Source organism: Scyliorhinus canicula, chromosome 5 (genome assembly GCF_902713615.1).
Source record: "Scyliorhinus canicula chromosome 5, sScyCan1.1, whole genome shotgun sequence".
Taxonomy (NCBI): Eukaryota; Metazoa; Chordata; class Chondrichthyes; order Carcharhiniformes; family Scyliorhinidae; genus Scyliorhinus; species Scyliorhinus canicula.
Window position 1 is genome coordinate 98,676,180 of NC_052150.1, and position 26,609 is coordinate 98,702,788.

At 50.0% G+C, this 26,609-nt stretch overlaps 1 protein-coding gene across 1 annotated transcript in view; it reads right to left on the reverse strand.

Moving 5' to 3' along the window:
• LOC119966155 (ATP-dependent translocase ABCB1-like) overlaps window positions 1-24,409 on the reverse strand; it is a 166,153-nt gene extending 141,744 nt beyond the window's left edge. The window contains exon 1 of the mRNA XM_038797442.1: window positions 24,253-24,409. The gene's annotated coding sequence lies outside the window, so the exon portion shown is untranslated. The remainder of the gene's footprint in view (window positions 1-24,252) is intronic.
• Window positions 24,410-26,609: the final 2,200 nt, after the last annotated feature.

A 26,609-nucleotide genomic window follows, 5' to 3' on the forward strand; every position in this document is an offset into this window, starting at 1 on the left:
AACTTTTCTGAATCTTGTATCATTGATAAGCATGTCAATAGATTTATGAAAGTACTGGCAGCGGCATCATCAAAACGTCCAAATATAGTTGTTGCTGCATTGGATTTTCCTGACCATCTGGTCTCACCAATTAGCTTTAATCGTTTCATTTTTTCTTGTCCTAGATGTTTTCCAACAACTTCCATCCATACAGCCATTCTCTTGTATGATGCTTTCACAAAAGTTGCTATATTCTGGAGCAAATTGAAAAAAGAAACTGCAGGCACACAACATTTTGTTATTTCAGTTATCACCAAATTCAAGTCATAGGCATAGCACCATATATGAACATGTTGGTCAGCCACATCAGCAATTGCACTTTGTAAACCATTATACTGGCCATGGTAGCTTGCAGCGCCATCTGTGCTATCAGATAAACATTTTTGGGGGTCAATTTTAAGATGCTGTAATGTTTCAATCAATAGATTAAAAAGTCCCTGTCCTGTACCATCATTACTTGGCACAACTGAAAGTAGTCGCTCACAGATAATACCTTTAAGCACATACCGAATAATAATGCTAAACTGAGCGATGGATGAACTATCTTGTGTTGAATCAACCTGAATAGAATAATATTTTGCTTGAGAAACTTCAGACTAATTCTTTCTTGTATCATATTTTTCATAATTTTGATTAACATGTTTATAGTTGTTTTACTCAGGTATGTAACAAGTCCACCACGGCCTTTACTTTGAGCCTTTCCTTGTTGCTCTAATCGTTTGATTCTTTGTTTAGACTTGTTTTGCACTGCAGAAACGTGAGCTGCCATATTTTGCCATCAACTGCATGGTAGCTAAAAAATTTCCATGATTCAGAACCTCATTATCTAGAGTGTAGGCCGATTCATTTCTGTGACCTCGAAAAGGAAGTGCTTGCTTGCCTAACATCTTTATGATGTCTATAATCCTCATGACAATACTTCTCTGCTTCAATACTTCTTTCCTTTTAATTAGTGATGCTGCAAAAAATTTATCTAAGGTGCCATCATTAACCACACTGATATATTGCTGAGCATTTCTGACATGTGTTGTTGTCGATTCATGTAAAGTCAAGCTCTGGCTAATACGCCTGTAGTCACTAAAACCACGTACAAAGGGTGATGGATTACAAGTGTTGGGAAACTCAAAGGCTAAGCAGTATGAACAATATAAGCATCTATTTTCTTTGTTATATGTTAGCCATTTTCTTGGGATTAAGTCATTCATAATTTTCCTCTCATACAAACGAGCATCAAATGGCAGATCATCAAGTGGCTGAAGTGGATGTTCAGCAAAAAACTGTTTTAGCTTTGCTCGTGATGGATATTGGAAGATTCCAGTAATTGATCATTCATTTTCTCACGTAGGTTCATTTACAGGATGTGCTTCAGAAACCAAGTCATTTATGCTTGAAGGAATATCTGATTCCCTATCACTAGTTGAAGCTATGTGTTCAGATGTTGCAACTACAGGCAGTACAGATACCGGAACAAGGAAGCCAGAAGAAATATTGGGCCTGGGTTGGTTAGTAATGGATGCACTTGTATTTGTCTCTACATTCAAAGTAGCTCTTCTCTGTTCTTGTAACTCGCATGTCATTGCATCATCACCATGAGCATTGTTTCTTGCTTCTTGATTATTTGTTGCAGAACTGGATATTGATGTGGATTGTGCTTGTGGTATTATAAACTCTGTAATAGGCCAGCATCGTTTGGCTGATTTCTTCCTTTCTGCTTCTTTTTGTTCTTTGCGTTTTAGTGACCCAGATTTATGCTTTTTCTTTTCCATGCTGGTAGGGGTAATATTCCTGAAATAAAAACTTAATTAAAAATAGCCCACATTGGGAAAAATGAATATTGATGATTGCAAGAATAACTTGAAGGAACGCCAGATAAACCCCTACTTGATAAAAAATATAAAATAACTTACTTACACTTCAATAGGCTATGTTCATTAGTCAATACTACTGTGGCCTATGCAGCTTCAGAAAAGGAGACAATCCACTGTCCAGTGTTCACACCAGCAAGCAACTGAGACAACTGTTGAAACTTAGAAGTTTGGTCTGACTATAGTAAGACATTAAGAATGGTCCCACGACCAAAGTTAACATGTCCAGTTTGATACCAGTGTAGTGTTACAAGTCGCAACCCTTTGAGTTTACCGATCATGGCTTATCACTTCAATATCTTTGACCTCATGATTCACGGTCAAAGGTACCGCTTCTCCTTTTCGGTGACCTCACGACCCTATGTACTGCTTGATACCCTTTCAAGTTGCCGACCATCTCAAATCACGAACTGTGACTTTATCTTTAAATTCACACACTCTTGCTGAAAAACGTGGATTTCCAACTATGTCCGACCCGGGTGAACCAGCGGCCCCCCTCCACTCCTTTTCACATCCGTTTAACACTGCTTTGTTCCTTCATACACTGAGTGATTATTTGTTTGTTTCTTTATTGCATTTTTATTTGGTATTGCTCTTTTTGAAAACAATTATATTTTATTAAGTTAGAATACAAATCTCAGGAAAGAAGTTGGAGATTTATTTATCTAATTAATTATAATTTTTAAGGGCCCTTCAGAGATTCACGGGCCCCTTCTTGGCTCTCTGGGCCCCGGACCGATGTACCGGCTGAACCAAGACTACTGCTTGATATCCTTTGAAGTTGCCGACCATCTCAAATCACGAATTGTAACTTTATCTTTAAATTCACGCACTCTTGCTGAAAACATGGAATTTCCTTAATTCTGCCCGACCCGGGCCCCCTATTCCACATCCTTCCACTACCTCCCCTGCTTCGTTCCTTTTCATGCCCTGCTTATTTGTGTCATGTCTCTTTTTTTTCTTATTCCTTTTTATTACTAAAACAGTTGTCTGTGTTTGTTTCTTTATTGCATTTTTATTTGATATAGGGGGCCCACTTCATCAGGGGCCCGCTTGCCATTGAGCAAGCTGACATCCTGGCCAGTCCGCCACTGGTCGAAGGTATATAACCCATCGATCCGGGACAGCCTCTCAGTGCGGGAGGAGCTACTGGTGGGCGCATTCTAGCTGATTAAAACCACAGTTCTTGTTAACTACCGTTTCGACTGGATTGATTGGTATCAACCCTAAACACTTCTTTTGAGTTCAAACAGTGATTTACATCTGCTTCTTTCAATCTGGCCTACGATATTTGCTGCTCACAATGTGGCCTCCTCTGCAATGGGGAGACCAAATGCAGATTGGGTGAGTACTTTGTGACCCTGAGCTTCCGTTGGCTTGTCATTTTAATACTCCACCTTGCATTCATTCTGCTATCTCTAACCTCAACCGACTGCAATTTTACAGGGCAGCACGGTAGCATTGTGTATAGGAACAATCGCTTCACAGCTCTAGGGTCCCAGGTCCGATTCCAGCTTGGGTCACTGTCTGTGCGGAGTCTGCACATCCTCCCCGTGTGTGCGTGGGTTTCCTCCGGGTGCTCCGGTTTCCTCCCACAGTCCAAATATGTGCAGGTTAGGTGGATTGGCCATGATAAATTACCCTTAGTGTCTAAAATTGGCCTTAGTGTTGGGTGGGGTTACTGGGTTATGGGGATAGGGTAGAGTTGTTGACCTTGGGTGGGGTGCTCTTTCCAAGAGCCGGTGCGGACTCGATGGGCTGGGTGGCCTCCTTCTGCACTGTAAATTCTGCACTGTCAATAAGAGGGGCTGGTTTAGCTCACTGAGCTAAATCGCTGGCTTTTAAAGCAGACCAAGCAGGCCAGCAGCACGGTTCGATTCCCATACCAGCCTCCCCGGACAGGCAACGGAATGTGGCGACTAGGGGCTTTTCACAGTAACTTCATTGAAGCCTACTCGTGACAATAAGCGATTTTCATTCATTCATTTCAAATTCTATGAACCTTGAGGAACAGCCCTCATCTGACTTTTCAATTTGGCACTTTACAGACTTCAGGATTTAACTTTGTGTTAAACAATTTCAGGCCATGATCTCTTCCCTCTTTGTTTCTTTTTCTTTGCTTGTTTCATTTTTTTTTCTCTTACTTCTACTTCAGTCAGCACCACATCTGCTTTGGGCACATCTTTGGTTTCTTTGTTTCTTTTCTTCATCCGCCATCATTCTCTTTGACCCCAGAAAATTCAGTTTTCTGTCATTCAGCCTATCACCCTGTCACAAATTTTCCTCCTGTCCTTGTCCCATCCATTCCTTGCTCAAAATCTATTACATCTCGAACATTTTCCAATTCTGTGAAAGGTCATGACCTGAAACGTTAACTCTGTTTCTCACTCCGCAGGTGCTGCCATAACCTGCTGTGTATTTCCAGGGTTTACTGTTTTAAATTATAAAATCATGCAAGGTTCCAGCAAAGAAGGAAGCCATTTAGTTCATTATGTCTGTGTCAGATCTTTGTTGGCGCAATCCGAATTGAATTCTGCTGCCCACACTCCTCCCATATTTGCTCTGTTTCAAATTCTTCAAATTTCCCTGAACAAAATCAATGGTTGCTGCCTTAATCATCTCCTGTAGCAAAGCATTTTATGTTTTCCACAATCCAACGCATGATCTAAAAACGTACTTAGACCTGAACAGCAACTGTAACTTGCATTCATATCGCAGTTTTAATAAAGAAAACATTCCAGGAGGCAACATAAAACAAAATATGACACCGAGTCACATGAGAAAACATAAGAGTTATCCATACTCGAAAGGTTAGCTCCCTTTTGTCTCCACAGATGCTGTCAGAACTGCAGAGATTGTCCAGTATTTCCTATGTTGTGAAAGAACACGAGGGCAGATTAGTCAAAGAGGTAGGTGTTAGGAAGCGCCTGAAAGGAGGAGAGAAAGGTTGAGAGGAATAGAGTTGGAATTCGAGACCTGAGGGCCCAGACAACTCATGGCGCGACCACCAATGCTGGAGTGAATGGAAATGCTCATGAAGTCAGAATTAGATGGAACTTAAAGATCAACACCAACATTTCCCCAAGGCCTGTAATCCACTCCCCAATACCTGAACCCCCTAACATTCCCCGCACTGAGGCCCAGCAACCCCCAGCTCCAGGACCGACTGACCTGACCCGACACCACCATCCAGCCCCCCCCGAAAGGCCTGACCACCCACCCCCACGTATGCCCCACAAGGCCCGACACCCTCTCCCGAGGCTTGACCCGCACACACCCCCCCCCCCCCCCCTAACAACACCCTGAGGCCCATCACTCCCCAACCCCCAGGACTGGCCAATCAGACCCAACAGCTCCACCAAATTGTCCTTGAGGGCCTGACACCCCCCACCAACAAATGCCCTGGGAGTCCTTCTGAGGTCATCTCTACACCCTTCCACCCCCCAACCCAAGACCCCATCAGATATAAATATGCATTTATATAAATATGCATTTAACTGCATCGCTTGAACATAAGGGAGCCGAGATTGGGGCTGTACCAGAGCTAATGGGTAGAGCGAGAGTTCGGGTTTTAATGGGGATGACCACATCAAAATAGAGGTTAGGATGTGGTTAAGAAGATCATTGTTACAGAAACATTGTAATGAGCAGGTGGCCAAAGCCTAGACATTTGGGATTTTGGAAGTGCAAACCTAAATAAATTGGGAGTTTTGAAACACTAATTTATTTCGCCTTTTCAGTAGAAATGAATCCTGCATCGCAAATCTTTCATCGTAACTAGTTCCACATCCCTGAAGTATGGCTTTATAATGGTTTCTATAATGGCTACCGAAAACTGACACCGTGTTCCAGCTGTGACATAATCAATTTGTTGTACAAATTTATTATTATTTCTTTACTCTTGATTCTCTGGGCAGAATTCTCCCATCTTGGAACTAAGTGCTGTGTTGGGGACAGGAATTTGGTGTGTTTCCCAAATGCAGAAGCTGAGGGTAAAACAGCCAGATCTTTCATAGAACATAGAACATAGAACAGTACAGCACAGAACAGGCCCTTCGGCCCTCGATGTTGTGCCGAACAATGATCACCCTACTTTAAACCCACGTAACCCGTATACCCGTAACCCAACAATCCCCCCATTAACCTTACACTACGGGCAATTTAGCATGGCCAATCCACCTAACCCGCACATCTTTGGACTGTGGGAGGAAACCGGAGCACCCGGAGGAAACCCACGCACACACGGGGAGGACGTGCAGACTCCACACAGACAGTGACCCTGCCGGGAATCGAACCTGGGACCCTGGAGCTGTGAAGCATTGATGCTAACCACCATGCTACCGTGAGGCCTGACTTAACTGATTGCACCATGGTGGATTGCGCTATATTCTGTGGCAGGTTAAACATGATGGCACAGTTCCTACCATCATATCTGGGCGCCATATTGAAAACATGCCCAATGCCGCTGACCCACCATTTAAAAAAGATGATGGACTTCCAGAACACTGAGGCTGGAAGATGAACTTCCTTGATGACACTGAAGCTGGAAGATCCATCTGTAGACGTCCCCCCCCACCCACTGCTGTGGTAATCTGGGGTCCAGAGATACTGGTTGCCTCCATCCTTAATCCTGGGGGCAGCTGTAGTTATTGTTCAGGTGAGTCCTGTATTTTGCATGCCATGGTGTTCCAGATGTGTTCTGGACTGATGTCATATCTGGCTGGCATTACAAAGAATCGGGATTGGGGGAAGATTTTGGTTGGGCCTTCACCTGCATGCCCTCAACAGGTGCAAATCAGTTTCACACCAACCTCCAGCAGATTTCCTGACCCGCCATAGCAGGCATCACCGAAAAATCTCGTAGGGAATTCACGCCGGTGTGAAATTGACTTTTGGACCTCAAACTAAATTCCCAGAGGCATGGGGGAATTCCACCCGCTGTCCTTATTTAAAGAAACCAAAATGCTGCTTCCCTTTGCAATACCTGTCCCTATCTGCACTAAGGAAATAATACATCTGAATCATAAAGTCTCTTTGCTCAATAGCAGAATGGATAGCTAGCTGCCTGCAAGACAAAAGCAGAAAATAAGGGAATGGGTTCAGAGCACTAGAAGGATCAGTGCTGCTGCCAGTGTTATTCACATTTAACGTCAAGATATAGCACTTTGGAGACAAAAACAATTTCTAAATTTGTCGAGGATACAAATTTGAGAAAATAGCCAAGGGACCAGGGTGGAACTCAACCCTCAGGAAAGCCTAAATACAGAGGGAGGGGGGAGGAGAGAGGGGAGGGGGAGGGGGGAGGGGAGGGGGGGAGGGGGGAGGGGGGAGGGGGGAGGAGAGAGGGGAGGGGGAGGGGGGAGGAGAGAGGGGAGGGGGAGGGGGGAGGGGAGGGGGGAGGGTGGGAGGGGGAAGGAGGAGGGGGAGGAGGGGAGGAGGGGGGGGAGGGGGTGATTGGGGAGGCAAATATACATTTAGGTGCCGGGGAGGTAATTACAGTGTGCGATACTTGGCTGTGCTTCTCCTGGACGGATCTCGCTGCCGTCTTGCGCTCGCCTCCGCTTCTGCTGCTCCTCCCTTCCTCTGTCTTTATTTTCCTCGTTCCCCGCTCCTGGAAATGTCATGCACGTTTTGGAATCCTGTGCCTTCTTTCCAGCTCCCATTTCCCTTCCCCCCCCCCCCCCCCCCCCCCCCCCCCTCAACCCCATGGTTCACCTATCTTTCCTCGGATTTCCTCATATCACAAAATCACAGAATTCCTGCAGTGCAGAAGGAGGCCATTCGGCCATCGAGTTTGCACCGGCCCTTGGACAGAGCACCTTACTTTAGTCCACCCCTCCACCCTATTCCTGTAACCCAACCTAACCTTTGGACACTAAGGGGCAATTTAGCATGGACAATCCACCTGACCTGCACATCTTTGGACTGTGGGAGGAAACTGGAGCACCCAGAGGAAACCCACGCAGACACAGGAAGAACGGGCAAACTTCACACAGTCACCCAAGGTCAGAATTGAACCCGGGTCCCTGGCGTTATGAGGCAGCAGTGCTAACTACTGTGCTATGGTGCCACCCTAAAATTTACAAACAATCTCGTGAGACAGCAATGATATTGCCTTGCGTGACAAACAAATGATGAAAAGTCAATAAAAATGGGTCATAAAGTAAATGGAACATCTTTTATTTCTTTACTTTGAACGTTACCTAACCACTGTAACCAGAAATTAATGATTAACAATAGCCAGCTTTTCTTGCGTCACTTTTGAACCTTTCTCGTTAATTAGAATTTCAATGTTCCTGAATTTAACTCATCAAAACTTCTTTTGTTATTATTTTCATAAATAACAATGTGACCAATTTTCTTTTTTATATAAATGCTTTATTCAGGAAATCGCATAAACAAACAAAAAACAAAACAAAAGCAGAAGTACAATTATACAACAGAACAGATAACCAACACCCACTTCATCCCCGCCATATACCCTCCTCCCGTCCTGCTTTCTCCAGTTTAACCCCCTTAAATCCCCCCTCCCCCTCTGCTGACACCTGAATCCTCCTTCAAGAAGTCAATGAACGGCTTCCGCCTCAGGGCGAACCCATCGACTGGCCACATCAGGGTGAATCCATCAACTGACCACTTCAGGGCGAACCCATTGACCGACCCCCTCAAGGTGAACTTCATCCTCTCCAACCTTAGGAATTCCTCCATGTCACTCACCCACACCCCCACTTTTGGCAGCTTCAAGTCCCTCCACCCACGCAAAATCCGTCTCTGGACTATCATCAGGGAGGCAAAGGCCAAGACATCGGCCTCTCCAGCCCCCTGGACCCCGGGTCTTCCGACACCCCAAACATCCCTACCTCTAGACTTGCGGCCACTTTTACCCCCAGCACTTTTGACATTATGTCCGTAAACCCCTGCCAGAACCCCTTGAGCTTCGGGCATACCCAAAACCTTCCCTGTGGCCTTCCCTGCGCACTGCTCGCATCTATCCACTACTCCCTCAAAATAACCTACTCATCATCTATTTTGAACTGAATAAGATGGAGTCTCGCCCACGTCGAGGATGCATTCACCTTCTGCAGAGCCTCCTGCCATGTCCCGGCCTCCTCTTAACCGCCCCCTCCCCCCGGCCTGCGCCTCTTCCCACTTCTGTTTAATGTCTCCCATTGAGGCCCCCTCCCAATCCATCAGCTCCTTGTAAACCTCGCTCACCTTCCCCTCCCCTCCCTCGACAACACCTTATCTGCAGCCCAAGGGCGGCCATCCGGGAAAGGACGGCACCTCTTTCCTCATGAAATCACGGACCTGGAGGTATTGGAACCATTCCCCATGGGCAGCCCATACTCTTCCTCCAGGTGCTTTAATTTCGCAAAGCTGCTCCCTACGGACAGGTCCCTTAATCGCTCAATCCCTGCCTGTCGCCCCCCCCCAAAATCTCGCTTCCAGCCCGGTGCAAACCTATGCTTATCACAGATCGGTGCCCACACCAAGGCATCCTCCAGTCTCAAATGCTGCCTCCACTGCCCATCTTCTCCAACCGCAGGAAGTCATACAGGTCACCCTACCATGCTGCTACCCCCGGTGGTGATGCCGACCGCCAGTTCAGCTGCCCCGCGGCAGCTCTACCCTCTCCCTTGGCTCCTCCAGACTGGCGAACCCTTCCTCCAAATTTTTTATCTTTTATCTTCTCTTGCAGGCTTGAAGATCCTCCGAGGCCCTTGGAGACCTTTTCACCCGACCGAGGAAGCGAGGGAAACGCAGCGGTCTGCAGGTTAGACTGAAGCAACGCGGTTTCAAGACCCCTCTCCCCAGCATACTCCTGGCAAACGTCCAAGCGATGGAAAACAAGCTGGATGAACTTAACGCCAGACTTAACTCTCAGAGGGAAGTAAGAGACTGCTGTGTGCTCTGTTTCACAGAGACATGGCTTACCCCTGCCTCACCGGACTGTGCCATACAACCTGAAGGCTTCTCTATTCACCGGGCGGACCGCACGGCATCTTCAGGCAAAGCGAAAGGTGGAGGGGTTTGCCTCCTCATCAACTCCTCCTGGTGCTTGGATGTGGTGACCCTGGCGACCTACTGCTCCCCAGACCTGGAATACTTGACCGTAAAGTACCGCCCATACTATCTTCCACGTGAGTTCACTTCAGCCATTATCACAGCGGTCTACATCCCACCCCAGGCAGAAGTGAGGAAGGCGCTGGATGAACTGTACAGTCATAAACAACTATGAAACAGAATACCCGGAGGCCTTGTTCATTGTGGCCGGAGACGTCAACAAAGCCAACCTCAAGAGTGTACTGCCAAAATTCCACCAGCACATCTCCTGTCCCACCAGGGGCGACAACACTCTTGATCCCTGCTACTCAAAAATCAAGGGCGCCTACCGTTCCATCCCCCGACCGCACTTTGGGAAATCAGACCATAAGACTGTGCTCCTTCTCCCGGCTTACAAGCAGAAACTCAAGCGGGAGAATCCAGCTAAGAAGGTTGTGCAGTGCTGGTCCGAGGAGACAGAAGAGCTCTTACGTGACTGCTTAGAGACAGTGGACCAGTTCATATTTAAGAACTCAGCGACTAACTTAAATGAGTATGCCACCACCGTCACAGACTTCATCAGCAAATGTGTGGACGACTGCGTGCCAAAGAAAGCAGTACGTACGTTCCCCAACCGGAAACCATGGCTCAACTGCGAGATTGACTCCCTATTGAAGGACAGATCTGAGGTGTTCAAGGCAGACGACCCTGTCCTATACAAGAAATCCAGGTACGACCTCCGCAAAGCCATCCGAGATGCCAAGAGAGAATATCAAACTAAGCTAGAGTCATAGACAGACTCTCGGCGGTTGTGGCAAGGACTAAACAACATAACAGGCTACAAAGCGAAGCCGAGCAGTATCTCTGGTAGCAGCGCACCCCTCTACGATGAACTTAATGCATTCTATGCTCGGTTTGAGCAGGTAACCAATAATCCGCTATCGAGTGCCCCAGCAGCCCATAATTCACTCATACCCACCATCACAGTTTCCGAAGTCAGATCGGCCTTCCTGAAAGTGAACCCACGGAAGGCGACGGGCCCGGACGGGATCCCTGGTCGTGCACTCAGAGCCTGCGCATACCAGCTGGCAGAGGTATTCACAGACATCTTTAACCTATCCCTACTCCACTCCGAGGTCCCCACCTGCTTCAAGAAGACCACCATCATACCGGTACCAAAGAAGAACCAGGCAACGTGCCTCAATGACTACCGTCCGGTGGCCCTGACGTCAGTTGTAATGAAGTGCTTCGAGAGGCTGATCATGAAGCGCATCACCTCCATACTCCCGGAACGCCTTGACCCACTTCAATTCGCATACCGTCGCAACCGGTCCACATCAGACGCCATTTCCCTGGCCCAACACTCATCCCTAGAGCATCTCGAAAACAAGGACTCCTACATCAGACTCCTATTTATTGATTACAGCTCCGCCTTCAACACCATAATCCCAGCCAAGCTCATATCAAAGCTCCAAAACCTAGGACTTGGCTCTCCACTCTGCAACTGGATCCTTGACTTTCTAACCACAGACCACAATCAGTAAGAATGAACACCAACACCTCCTCCACAATAGTCCTCAATAACGGTGCCTCGCAAGGCTGCATACTTAGCCCCCTTCTCTACTCCCTGTACACACACGACTGCATGGCAAAACTTGGTTCCAACTCCATCTACAAGTTTGCTGACGATACGACCATAGTGGGCTGGATCTCGAATAACAACGAGTCAGAATACAGGAGGGAGATAGAGAACCTAGTGGAGTGGTGTAATGACAACAATCTCTCCCTCAATGCCAGCAAAACTAAAGAGCTGGTCATCAACTTCAGGAAGCAAAGTACTGTACACACCCCTGTCAGCATCAACGGGGCCGAGATGGAGATGGTTAGCAGTTTCAAATTCCTAGGGGTGCACATCACCAAAAATCTGTCCTGGTCCCCTCACGTCGACGCTATCACCAAGAAAGCACAACAGCGCCTATACTTCCTCAGGAAACTAAGGAAATTCGGGATGTCCACATTAACCCTTACCAACTTTTATAGATGCACTATAGAAAGCATCCTATCGGGCTGCATCACAGCCTGGTATGGCAACTGCTCGGCCCATGACTGCAAGGAACGTCAGAGAGTCGTGAGTACCACCCAGTCCATCACACGAACCTGCCTCCCATCCATGGACTCTATCTACACCTCCTGCTGCCAGGGGAAAGCGGGCAGCATAATCAAGGATCCCTCCCACCCGGCTTACTCACTTTTCCAACTTCTTCCATCGGGCAGGAGATACAGAAGTCTGAGAACACGCACGAACAGACTCAAAAACAGCTTCTTCCCCACTGTCACCAGACTCCTAAATGACCCTCTTATGGACTGACCTCATTAACACTACACCCTGTATGCTTCAACCAATGCCAATGCTTATGTAGTTACATTGTATATCTTGTGTTGCCCTATTATGTATTCTCATGTATTTTCTTGAATTTTGTTTAATTCCCTTTTCTTCCATGTACTGAATGATCTGTTGAGCTGCTTGCAGAAAAATACTTTTCACTGTACCTCGGTACACGTGACAATAAACAAATCCAATCCAATCCAAATACAAATCCCACACCTTGACCAGCCCCACATCCCTCCACCTCCTGTATACACTATCCATCCCCCCGGCTCAAACCCATGATTCGCGCACAGCGACGTTAGCACCGACATCCCTTCCACCCTAAAATGCCTCCTCAACTGATTCCATATCTTCACCGTGGACAGCACCACTGGGCTCCCTGAATATCTACTCAGAGCCATTGGCAATGCTGCCGTCGCCATAGCCCTCAAACTAGACCCCTTACAAGATTCCTCCTCCATCCTAACCCACTCTACCCCTTCTCCTTCCCACCACCGCCGCACCTTGTCCACATTCACCGCCCAATATTAATGAAGCAAGTTTGGCAACGCCAACCCCCCCTGCTGCCTTTGCCTCTGTAGCAGGGTCCTCCCCACCCTCGGCACCTTCCCGTCCATACAAAGTCTGAGATGATTGTGTCCACTTTCCGAAAAAAGGCCTTTGGTATAAAGATTGGGAGAGCCTGAAAGATAAACAAGAACCTCGGCAGAATATTCATTTTCACCACTTGGACCCTCCCTGCCAACGTTAAGTGCAGTGTCTTAAAATCCTCCCTGGCCTCCTCACCAGCTTCTTAAGTTCCACTTATGGAGCCCCGTCCATTCCCTCGCAACCTGAATCCCCAAGTACCAAACCTCGTTACCGTAAATGGCATCCCCCCTAAATTAGACCGCTGTGCCAGCTCATTCACCAGGAATACCTCGCTTTTCCCTATATTCAGCTTGTATCCTGAAAACCCTCCAAACCTCCCCAACAGGCCCCTAATCCTTCCCATACTCTCCAACGGATCCGAAACATACAACAAGAGGTCATCGGCATAGAGCGACACCCGATGCTCCCTCTGTCCCCACATTATCCCCTGCCACTCTGCCGACCCCCTGAAAGCCATCGGCAATGGCTCTATGGCCAGCGCAAACAGCAGCAGCGACAGCAGGCACCCCTGCCTCGTACCCCTGTGTACGTCAAAGCTTCGTGAGCTAATTTCATTCATCCTCACCCTCGCTCTTGGCACCACATACAGCAACCGCACCAATGCCACAAATCTCGGCCCAAACCCAAATCTTCCCAAAACTTCGAACAAGTCCGCCATTCCACCCGATCAAATGCTTTCTCCGCGTCCATGGACACCACCACCTCCAGTACCAGAGCTCTCGACGGGTTCATCACCATATTCAACAGCCGTCTTATATTACTCTCAAGCTGCCTGCTCTTCACGAAGCCTGTTTGATCTTCTGCAACCACCCCCGGGTCACAAACCTCCATCCTCCCCACCAACAACTTAGCCAATACTTTCACATCCGTGTTCAATACGACCCACATTCCACCGGATCCTTCCCTTTTTTGGGGATTAGTGTGATTACTGCCTGCTTCATCGTCTCCGGCAACTCCCCCTTCTCCAGTGCTTCATTAAACGCCCCCAACAGATGTGGTGCCAGGTCCGCTGCTAATTCCTTATAAAATTCTGCTGGGTACCCATCCGGCCCAGGGGCCTTCCCCGACTTCATACCCCTGATACTATCCAGCACCTCCCTCAGCCCCAGGGGCTCCTCCAATGCCTGCCTCTTTGCTTCCTCCACCTGGGGAAATTCCAGCTCGTCCAGAAACCACCCCATGTCCTCCTCCTCTCCTCCTGGGTCTGCCTCATAAAGTCCCTGGTAATACTCTCTAAATGCCTCATTTATCTTCCCTGGCTCTGACACCACATCCCCAGCCCCAGTCCGGATCTTCAATGTTTCCCTGGACGCAGCCTGCCTCCACAGCTGGTGCGCCAGCATGCGGCTCGCCTTCTCCCCACACTCGTATTGCACCCCTCTTGCCCTACACAGTTGCCCTACCGCCCTCCCCGTTGTCAACCTGTCAAATTTCTCTGCAGGCCTTCAACCAAATTATTTGTCCTTCAACGACTGCCTTCGGAGCCTCCCAAAAGATGGATGTCGAGCCTCCCTCATTTTAATTGAGTTCTACATACCTTTTGATCGACCCTGCCACCTTACCACAGAATTCCTTATCTGCCAACAGCACCGAATCCAACCTCCAGCTCAGTCTCTGCTCCCACCCCAATCTAAGTCTAAAGTGCAAGAGATGTGACGCGTGGTCCGAGATCACGATCCATGCATATTCCACCCCGCCACCCCCAGCCAACACTGCCTTGCCGACCCCACCACAAAAATGTCAATACAGGAATATGCCGGATGAACATGCGAGAAGGATACTCCCTCTCCCCTGAGTGTCTAAATCTCCCCGGGTCCACCATCTCCATCTGATCTATGAACGCCCCCATCTCCCTCGCCACTCCTCCTGACTGCGAACTCAAACTGTCCATCCGCGCCCATAATCAATTGGTGAGAGTCCAGGTCCAGAATCACTCCAAACAAGTACCTCACAAACTCCACATTGTCCCAGTTGGGCACATACACATTCATCAGCACCACCGGCGTTCCCGCTAACACCCCACTCACTGTTACAAACTTACCTCCAGGGTCCCGCACCTCCCTCACCACCACAAACACCATTTTATGCTGAACAAGATCGCGACTCCGCTCGACTTAAGTCAACCCCTGAGTGGAACCCATCCCTTCTTCAGCCTCATCCAATTCTTTACCTGCAAGTGTGTCTCCTGCAGGAAAATTCCCTCTGCCCTTAAACATTTTCGATGCACCCATGACAGTTCAACTGGCGCATTCAACCCACAAATGTTTCACATCATAAATCTTACCTCCGCCTCTGCCTCCCCGCTCCCCTAAAATCCGCATCATCATTCCCCTTCCCCTCCCTAGACTGGGTCCACCCAAGATGGCCTCCCTCATCCCTCCTTAGCTAAATTTGTCCACCATACCAAACATGTCGCACCTCCCCACTTCCCCCACCCCTCCCACCCTCCCCTGCCTCCAACGCTGGCCATCCATGGCAGTCCCCACCTCCACTCCACTTCTGTTCACTAGCATTGCATGCTAGGGTAGCGACTACCACCTGGAGGCTGAAACAAAGGGCCCCACCTACCCTTTCCCACTCACCTATCTCCCCCTCACTTACTCACTGCCTCTCCCAACACCCCTCCCCCAGCCTCTTCCCATTGTGTTCCAAACCCAGACATGAAAAAGAAGAAAACACACCAAAGGAGCCACCATACAGAACATTCTCAGTTACCCCAAGGACCCTCGCAAACGCGAGCATAGCTAACCATAAACTGTGCAGAGGGTACAAACAGTCCAAAATGTACAAAAACGTTTAATAGTATACATCTTGCACCGAGAGACCCGGAAGGCACAGTGACATCTGCCAGCAACAAAGGGTTACAGCAAACATATAACATATAAATGTCCTCAAACAAGTAAGTGAATGTGTAAAAATATATACAACTGGTACCAAAGTCCACCATTCAGCCCTCCCCCAACCCATGCACCGGAAGTCATTCACCTCTTTCGGCATCGTAAAATAATATTCCCAGCCCTCAAACGTTACCCAAAGTTGACTTACATTAACACTGCAATGAAGTTACTGTGAAAATCCCCTAGTTGCCACATTTTGGCAGGTGTTTGGGTAAACTTGAAGGAGAATTCAGAATGTCCAATTCACCTAACCAGCACGTTTTTTGGGGCTTGTGGGAGGAAACCGGAGGGCCCGGTGGAAACCCATGCGGAACCAGGGAGAAGGTGCAGACTCTGTACAGACTCAGTACAGACAGTGACCAAAGCCGGGGAACAAAATCGGGACCTGGCGCAGTGAAGTAACAGTGCTAACCACTGTGCTCCCATGCCGCCCTGTAAATTGTCAGAAGTCTCACCTTCTGCTTGTTCTTGCTTGTGATCTCATTCGTGGTTAAGAACAAATGGAGTGTGTGGTGGTATGACTAGGAGGTTTACGGTACCTCAGAGTAGTGCTGCCATTGGTGCAGAGGACTCGCTGCCCATTGGCTCAGGCAGGTCATTTGTCTCTCTGCCAATTGGCTGAGGCTAGTCATGTGATTGCTCGCCGATTGGCCGAGAGGCCGGTATCCCCTCCTACGAGGCGGGGTATAAAAACCCGTAGCAGCCTGCAGTCAGTCTTTCTCTGTAAGTCAACTGCCGGGCACACAACTAGTTCATTAAAGCCTGATATTTGGAACTTCTTCACGACTCGAGTCCGATTGATGGTACATCAATTTAATGAACTAGAATTTTGAAATGGAGCTTCGGATCAAACCAGACTGCCTCCGCATCAGCCCGCATGCTACAAACGCGTCAGCAACTTTTAAACATTGGCTGGCGTGCTTCAACAGTTACCTCACCACTGCAGACAGCCAACCCACAAAGGAGCAGAAACTCCACATCCTCCACTTGTGCGTGGGCACCGCCGTTTACTCGATGATTGAGGACGAACAGGACTATGGCGCAACCATGGATCTCCTGAAAGGACATTTTCTCAGGCCTGTAAATCAAGCCTACGTGCGGCACCTCCTGGCTACAAGGCAATAGTTCCCCGGTGAGTCCCTTCATGAATTCTATCGGGCCCTCTTTGTCCTGGGGAGAAATTGCGCCTGCCCGCATGTTACTGCAGCAGAACACACTGAACTGTTAATTCGGGATGCCTTCGTCGCAGGCATGCAATCTTCTCAAATACGCCAGAGGCTGCAGGAAAAGGACACTTTAAGCCTCACTGAGGCACGGGCCCTCGCATCCTCTCTGGATGTTGCCGACTGAAAGGCCCGTGCATATGCCCCCGGCTGCGCGGCGGTCCCTTGGGCAACGTGGCACGCAACCTCCCTCTCCCCCGTCGATCCCGACCCCCCCCAGGCCTGCGCTGCGGGGCGCCCCGATAAGCTCACGGGGCCCTGCTGTTATTTCTGTGGCCAAGCTAAGCACCCGCTGTCCGGCCCGCTCCGCAGTCTGCAAGAGCTGCGGTAAAAAGGGCCATTTCGCTGGTGGTCTGCCAGTCCAAGTCGGTCGCTGCTGTTCTGCTCAGCGACCGCGGATCGCCCCCCGCGTCCCCCAGGGCCCCGTGCGGCCCGCGGACCTCCATGCCCCTGCTCCCAGCCACCACGAGTGACCCACGGATGCCGCCAATGTGGGGCACTGACGCAATGTGCGGGCCCCAGGCGCCGCCAACTTGGGGCCCCAACTCCACGTGCGAGCCCCGGGCGCCGCCCTCCACGGCGACTACGCAAATTTTCCTCAACGGACACGAAACAAGCTGCCTACTAGACTCCGGGAGCACAGAGAGTTTTATCCACCCCGATACGGTAAGACGCTGCGCGCTCCCCGTTCACCCGGTTAAGCATAAAATCGCTCTAGCTTCAGGTTCACACTCTGTCCACATCACCGGGTGCTGCGTAGCGGACCTCACGGTCCAGGGGAGGGTTTTTAAAAATTACAAACTTCTCGTCCTTCCCCATCTCTGCGCACCTGCACTTTTAGGACTGGATTTCCAGTGCAACCTGCATAGCTTAACCTTCAAATTCGGTGGCCCTATTCCCCCCCTTACTGTCTGCAACCTCGTGTCCCTCAAAGTGGACCCCCCTTCCTTGTTTACGCACCTCACCCCGGATTGCAATCCCGTCGCCACTAGGAACAGACGATACAGTGCCCAGGACCGGACCTTCATCAGGTCCGAGGTCCAAAGGCTGCTGAAGGAAGGGGTCATTGAGGCCAGCAACGGTCCCTGGCGAGCCCAGGTGCTGGTGGTTAGGACTGGGGAGAAAAACCGGATGGTCATTGACTACAGTCAGGCCATCAACAGGTTTACGTAGCTGGACGTGTATCCTCTCCCCCGTATCTCCGACCTGGTTAACAGGATCGCGAAGTACAAAGTCTTCTCCACGGTGGACCTTAAGAGGCTGTTTAGCACACTGGGCTAAATCACTGGCTTTGAAAGCAGACTAAGCAGGCCAGCAGCACGGTTTGATTCCCGTAACAGCCTCCCCGAACAGGCGCCGGAATGTGGCGACTAGGGGCTTTTCACAGTAACTTCATTGAAGTCTACTCGTGACAATAAGCAATTTTCATTTCATTTCAAGTCCGCCTATCACCAGCTGCCCATCCGCGCGAGTGACCGAATGTACACTGCGTTCGAGGCAGATGGGCGCCTCTATCACTTTCTAAGGGTTCCATTCGGTGTCACAAATGGGGTCTCGGTCTTCCAACGGGAGATGGACCGAATGGTGGACCAATATGGTTTACAGGCAACCTTCCCATATCTCGATAAGGTCACCATCTGCAGCCACGACCAGCAGGACCATGACATCAACCTCCAAAAATTCCTCCATACCGCAAAACTCCTTAACCTCACATATAACAAGGATAAGTGCGTATTTAGCACCAACCGTCTAGCCATCCTCGGCTACGTAGTGCGTAACGGAGTGATAGGCCCCGATCCCAATAGGCATGCGCCCCCTAATGGAACTCCCTCTCCCCAACACCCTCAAATCCCTCAAACGCTGCCTGGGCTTCTTCTCCTATTACGCCCAATGGGTCCCCAACTACGCTGACAAAGCCCGCCCCCTAATCCAATCCAACATGTTTCACCTATCGATGGAGGCCCACCAGGCCTTTAGCTGCATCAATGAAAATGAAAATGAAAATCGCTTATTGTCACGAGTAGGTTTTCAATGAAGTTACTGTGAAAAGCCACTAGTCGCCACATTCTGGCACCTGTTCGGGGAGGCTGGTACGGGAATTGAACCGTGCTGCTGGCCTGCTTGGTCTGCTTTAAAAGCCAGCGATTTAGCTCAGTGAGCTAACCCAGCCCCGGCTTGCAGTTTGCGATATCAAATCGGATATCGCAAAGGCCACGATGCGTGCTATCGACGAGTCCCTCCCATTCCAGGTCACAAGCGACGCGTCTGATGTAGATGTGGTGTCCACCCTGAACCAAACGGGCAGACCCGTGGCCTTCTTCTCCCGGACCCTCCACGCTTCCGAACTCCGCCATTCCTCGGTGGAACAGGCCATAGGAGGCACAGGCCATAGTTGAAGCTGTGCGATACTGAAGGCACTATCTGGCCGGCAGGAGGTTCACCCTCCTCACAGACCAACGGTTAGTGGCCTTTATGTTCGATAATGCACAGAGGGGCAAGATCAAGAACGACAAGATCTTGCGGTGGCGGATCGAGTTGCCCACGTACAACTACAATATCTTGTATCATCCTGGGAAGCTCAACGAGCCTCCTGATGCCCTGTCCCGCGGTACCTGTGCCAGTGCGCAGATCGACCGCCTCCGCACCCTCAACGCGGACTTCTGTCATCCAGGGGTAACCTGCTTCTACCATTTCATTAAGGCCCGCAACCTGCCCTACTCCATTGAGGAGGTCAGGACCGTGACCAGGGACTGCCACATCTGCGCAGAGTGCAAGCCGCACTTTTACCGCCCTGAGCAAGCGCATCTGGTAAAGGCGTCCCACCCCTTTGAACGTCTTAGTATGGACTTCAAGGATCCCCTCCCCTCCAACAACTGCAACATCTACTTTCGAAGTGTGATTGACGAGTACTCCCGCTTCCCTTTCGCCATCCCCTGCCCTGACATGACCACGACAACCGTCATCAAGGCCCTCCTCTCCATTTTCTCCCTGTTCGGTTACCCTGCGTGCATCCACAGCGACTGGGGGTTGACGTACCATCAATTGTACGCGAGGCGAGTGATTTACCAAAGTCTGGCTTTAATTGACTAGAACACAGCTCTGCAATCGTCTACAATGGAAAGGGACGATCGTCAGTCGTCTGACCATTTATACCTCGTTAATAGAGGCGTGGTTAACTCAGCTTCTCCGCCAATCGGTCGAGAGGCAAATGACCGACCAGGGCCAATGGTAAGCCGACGTTCTGGCCCAATGACAGACGAGTATGCAGATCATATCACCACATTCACCCCTTGCGGAGAAGGAAGGCGGGGGGGGGGGGTGTGAACGAGATCACGGGAGACAGCATCCCAGCCACGTAAGCGTCTCTGATCAGTAGCTCCATGTGCTCTGTAGCGGACACCGCTACACAGGAGCAACCTCTCCCCAGGGCATAGAGGGCCCGGGCGTATTGGCCTAGAGACTCACCGGGGACCTGCTTTCTGGTGGCCAGCAGATGTCGAGCGAATACCCTGTTGACCGGTTTGATGAATTGTCCTTTTAGCTTTTGTATAGCGTCATCATAATCCGTTTCCTCTTTGATTATTGCGTAAGCGTCAATACCCACGCTGGAGTGGAGGACGTGCAGCTTCTGTGCCCCGGTGGGGGGGGTGGTTGTAGATGCTAGGAACCCTTCGAGGCAAGTCAGCCAGAGTTGGAAAAGTTCTGCAGAGTTCGGAGTTTGCGGGCTGATGCGGAGGCATTCGGGCTTGATGCGGAACTCCATCTTCAAAGTCGTAGTCAATTAAATTGATGTACCATCAATTGTACGCGAGGCGAGTGATTTACCAAAGTCTGGCTTTAATTGACTAGAACACAGCTCTGCGATCGTCTACAATGGAAAGGGACGATCGTCAGTCGTCTGACCATTTATACCTCGTTAATAGAGGCGTGGTTAACTCAGCCTCTCGGCCAATCGGTCGAGAGGCACATGACCGACCAGGGTCAATGGTAAGCCGACGTTCTGGCCCAATGGCAGACGAGTATGCAGATCATATCACCACAGGGGTCCTCTTTTATGAGTGACGAACTGCGTCAATTCCTGCTTAGCAGAGGCATCGCCTCTAGCTGGACGACCAGTTATAACCCCCGGGGTAACGGGCAGGTCGAGTGGGTGAATGGTACGGTCTGGAAGACCGTCCTACTGGCCCTATGGTTCAGGAATCTCCCTATCTCTCACTGGCAAGAGGTCCTCCCCGACGTCCTCCACTCTATTCGGTCTCTCCTCTGCACTGCCACAAACCAAACACCTCACGAACGTCTTCTTGTTTTCCCTTGGAAGTTGTCCTCAGGATCCCCGCTCCCGACCTGGCTGGCCGCCCCCGGGCCCATCTTGCTCTGGAAACATGTGTGGGTGCACAAGTCCGACCCGTTGGTTGAACAAGTCCAGTTAGTCCACCCGCAGTACGCGTACGTGGAGTATCCCGACGGACGGCAGGACACGGTCTCCCTTCGGGACCTGGCACCCGCTGGCGTGCGGCCACAACCCCCAGCACCAACAGCCCCCCCCCCAGTCCCAACCGCCCCCGGCACCCCCAGCGCCCCAGCAACCCAGCACACAGGAACCACCTCCCCCGGCCAGAGCTTCGTTAGCACCGACCAGGGGTACGGACACAGGACCACGACCGCCACTCCAAGAGTCAAGGACAACCACCGACCCGACATCACCGACATCGCTGCGACGGTCCAGCAGAACATCGAGGGCGCCCGTCAGACTGATCGAGTCGATCTGATGTTCCACCGGACTTTATCGGACTCGTGTTTTTCAGTGTTCCCATGTACAAACTTGCACTTTTTTGTCTCGTTTTCTCTTTTGTTTTGCTTGTTCCTCGTTGTTCGGAACTGAATTGTGTACGGTATTGTTGTTCGTTTACACATTCGTCGCGGGCCACTGGGCAGCCACCAGATATCTCGGTACACCTCGTTCTCTCTAGTCATACCACCAGTCTGACGGCCCCCACCCCCCCTCTTTTCTTACTCCTCCCCTCCCCCCCCCCCACCCCGGCTTCTTTCTCCACAAGGGGTGAATGTGGTGGTATGACGAGGAGGTTTATGGTACCTCAGAGTAGTGCTGCCATTGGTGCAGAGGACTCGCTGCCCACTGGCTCAGGCAGGTCATGTATCTCTCTGCCAATTGGCGGAGGCTAGTCATGTGACTGCTCGCCGATTGGCCGAGAGGCCGGTAGCCCCTCCTACGAGGCGGGGTATAAGAACCCGTAGCAGCCAGCAGTCGGCCTTTCTCTTTAAGTCGACTGCCGGGCACACAACTAGTTCATTAAAGCCTGATATTTGGAACTTCTTCACGACTCGAGTCCGATTGATGTTACATCAGAGTGCTCGATGTACTGACTCCATGACTAAACCCCTTGGTCAAACGGATCTAGTTTCCAACTCCCAACTCTTGCTGGAACTTCTCTGTTTACTCAACAGTTACATCCTCCCTCTATTCACCATGACTGTCAGCTGTAATTGAAAAGATTTTTCCCTGTCGCCACTGTAGTAGTTTGAGACATAAACTGTCGTAAACAAAAGGGGTTTAATTGAAGAAAGGCAAAGGCAATTAGGTAACAGGCACAGAACAGTTCCCTGGTCCATATTGCCCGGGGGCCTGCTCCAAGGGCCTCGCAAAAACTCCCCATTGGCCGGGGCTCACACACTCCCTGGCAATTTGCCCTGAGCCAGTCCAGTATCCAGTGGAGGCTGACTCTTTTCACAGGGTCACACTACCACATTCACTCAATGTGTCACTTCAATTTGTTCATGTGAACATTGACCACTGTAACAGACAGCATTGGCCTGGCCATGGGTGCTTTGGCTGCAGTGCTCTTATCTCAAGATCTCAACCGTTAATGTCTAGGGATGTGGTTGCTCACATCTGCCAGCTTCTCCAGTACAAGCTGTGGCTGTAAGGACCTATATTGGTTTGGAGTTCCCAGCCTGCAATGAGTGAATGCGTATCCAGGTACCCTTTAAATATAGCACAGGGGTATAATAATAATAATCATCTTTATTATTGTCACAAGTAGGCTTCCATTACAACTACAATGAAGTTACTGTGAAAATCCCCTAGTCGCCACTCTCTGGCACCTGTTCGGGTTCACTGAGGGAGAATTCAGAATGTCCAATTCACCTAACAAGCACGTCATTCGGGACTTACGGGGGAAACCGGAGCACCCAGAGGAATCCCACGCGGAAACGGAGAGAACGTGCAGACTCCGCCGGGAATCGAACCTGGGACCCTGGAGCTGTGAAGCAACAGTGTTAACCACTGTGCTACCATGCAGCCCACTTCAACCCCATGAGATAACACCCTTGCCACCAGATTTGCCAAGCTCCTCGTGGGTGCATAATTAATGAGCAGAAAAGCCAAAGATCACAAATAGTCACCTGTTGCACCACCCAGCTAGACTACTCCAACTTTCTCACTGGAGCTCGTCTCCAGGATAGAAAATTGCCCCCACTGAAGTTCCTTTTGAAAGTCAGTATTGAATTTACTTCCATCTCTTTTTCAGTTGGCACATAAAAAAAATCACTGCAGAAAAAAATCCCCTCTAGTTCTTTATCAATTACCATTAACCTGTGTCCTCTGGTTATCATAGAACATACAGTACAGAAGGAGGCCATTCGGCTCATCGAGTCTGCACCGACCCACCCAAGCACTCACTTCCACCCTATCCCCGTAACCCAATAACCCCTCCTAACCTTTTTCTGGTCACTAAGGGCAATTTATCATGACCAATTCACCTAACCTGCACATCTTTGGACTGTGGGAGGAAACCGGAGCACCCGGAGGAAACCCACGCAGACATGGAGGGAGCGTGCAGACTGCGCACAGACAGTGACCCAGCGGGGAATCGAACCTGGGACCCTGGCGCTGTGAAGCCACAGTGATATCCACTTGTGCTACCATGCTGCCCGATATCGATCCTTCTGTCAGTAGAAACAGTTTGCACATAAGTGTTCCACCCAAACCTCTGATAATTTTGAACACATCTGTTAAATCTCCATGTCCCCTTTTGTGCCTTCAGGATTAAAGTCCTGGCTTTTCTGGACTCTCAAACAGTGAAAACTCTTAATTTTTGCATATAAAAGCCTCACAAATCATCTACCTGCTTTCCACACTGCAAAGCCACTTTTCGCACTGTTGTGAGGCAACAGAAAGCTGAACCGTTATTTCTTGGCGTTGGTAGGATACTTCTGGTCTATCTCTGTAATCTCGGTCCTCATTTGCTGCATGGAAGAAAACTTGATTAAAATGAAATTTGATCAAATAAAAAAATATATTCTTACAAATTATGGATTTAACCTGTAAGATACAGCAATTTGTAAAAAAAAACAGAACATGAACAAAACACTCAATAAAAAGAACGCTTTCAATTTCCAGAAAATGTTAATGATTAACTTGAAATGACGAAAGGAAATGCAATCTGTTATTTAACTATAGCCTGATCATGTGTCTCCAGTGTGTGACCCCCAAGAATCTGACAATCAGTAGAAAGTTTTTGAAATATTTAAATACTCTGAGGGAGAGGGCTTGATAGGATGAGGAGTGGGTAGGAGAGAAGAGGAGGGGAACACAAAGGAACAGGAAGAGTGAGTGTGAACCAGAGTTATACGCAAGAGGAGGCGGGAGATGGGGAGAGGAAGAACAGATGGGAGAGGAGAAAATAGGCAAGCAGAGAAAAACAGAAATAGAAGAGCAAGCAGGCAGAGAGGGAATGTGGGTGAGGGGGGGGGGGGGGGGGAGAAGAAACAGGGGAAAGGGAGGGACTGAGGTGGAGTGAAGAGAAATTTAATATACATCACAGTTTACTGTTACATGAACAGCAAATCAACAGTTAGGAATTTGATCAACTGCGGACAATACTGTGGCAGATTTAAAGGAAAAATCATCAAAAGCATGAGTCAATTGATTTCAAACACTGAATGCAACTAGTTACCTGGTGTTACTTAGACAGTGTACTTTGAGATTTAATGCTCAATGATTGATGTACCGTCAATTATCACGAGACGTGAATGGTGGAACAGTCGAGGCTTTATTGAACAAGATGCTGTGCCTCCTGTAGCTGGAACCAGACTGACTGCAGTGCAGGAGAGCACACACTTTTATACGCCACCTGCTGGGCGGAGCCAGCAGGCAGGGATTTACCATCGTACCTGTAATATACGAGCAGTGCCGTAATACATACAATATGCAACTAGTGGTGACTACCACATTCACCCCCTGTTAAAAAAAAGTCCGGAGGGGGTGACGACAACACTACAAATTAAGTCTGATGGGGGTCTGGCCCTCTGCCATGATCGCCTCAGTCCTGGTGGTGATGTGGGCGCCGATGTGGTCGCCTGCGACTCCGGGAGCGTGTTGTCCTCGTCTTCGTCACTCCTGAGTGAATCCAGTGGGAGGACAGATCCCGCTAGGGTGGAAGCCGCAGTGAGATTCGCTGGAGGGAGGATGAGCGGCACAGGGGTGAATGAGGCAACCGGGGGGGGGGGGGGGGGGCAGGGAGAGCGGTGTCAGGTCGTGGGTCGTGGGTGGGGATCCAACGGGTGCCAGGTCCTGGAGGGAGATTGTGTCTTGGTGGCCGTCAGGGTGTGCCACGTAGATGTACCGCACGTTTGCATGTAGGACGTGGACTTTCTCAACCAAGGGGTCCGATTTATGGCTCCGCAAATGCTTCCAGAGGAGGACGGGTCCAGGAACTGTCAGCCATGTTGGGAGAGAGGCCCCGGAGGTGGACCTCCTGGGGAAGGCAAACACACATTCGTGAGTGGTCTCATTAGTGGAGGTTCAGAGGAGTGACCAGCTGGAGTGGAGCGTGTCGGGGAGGACCTCCTGCCAGCAGGAGGCCGGAAGATTTCTGGACCGTAGGGCCAGCAGGACGGCCTTCCAGACCATCCCTTTCTCCCTCTCCACCTTCCCGTTTCCCCGGGGGTTGTAGCTGCTCGTCCTGCTCGAGGCGATGCCCTTGCTAAGCAGGAACTGAAGCAGCTCATCGCTCATGATTGAGGATCTCCGACCGCTGTGGATGTAGGTGGGGAAACCGAACAGAGTGAAGATGCTGTGCAGGGCTTTGATTACCGTGGCAGAAGTCATGTCGGGGCACGGGATAGCGAAAGGGAACCGAGAGTACTCGTCAATTACGTTGAGGAAGTACACGTTGCGGTCGGTGGAGTGGAGGGGCCCTTTGAAGTCCACACTGAGGCGTTCAAAGGGGCGGGAGGCCTTCACCAGATGCGCTCTATCTGGCCGGTAGAAGTGCGGCTTGCACTCTGTGCAGACTTGGCAGTCTCTGGTGACGGTCCTCACCTCCTCAATGCAGTAGGGCAGGTTGTGGGCCTTTCCAAAATGGAAGAGCCGGGTGACCCCCGGGTGGCAGAGGTCATAGTGGAGAGCCCGGAGTCGGTCCTCTTGTGCGCTGGCACATGTACCGTGGGATAGGGCATCAGCGGGATCGTGGAGCTTCCC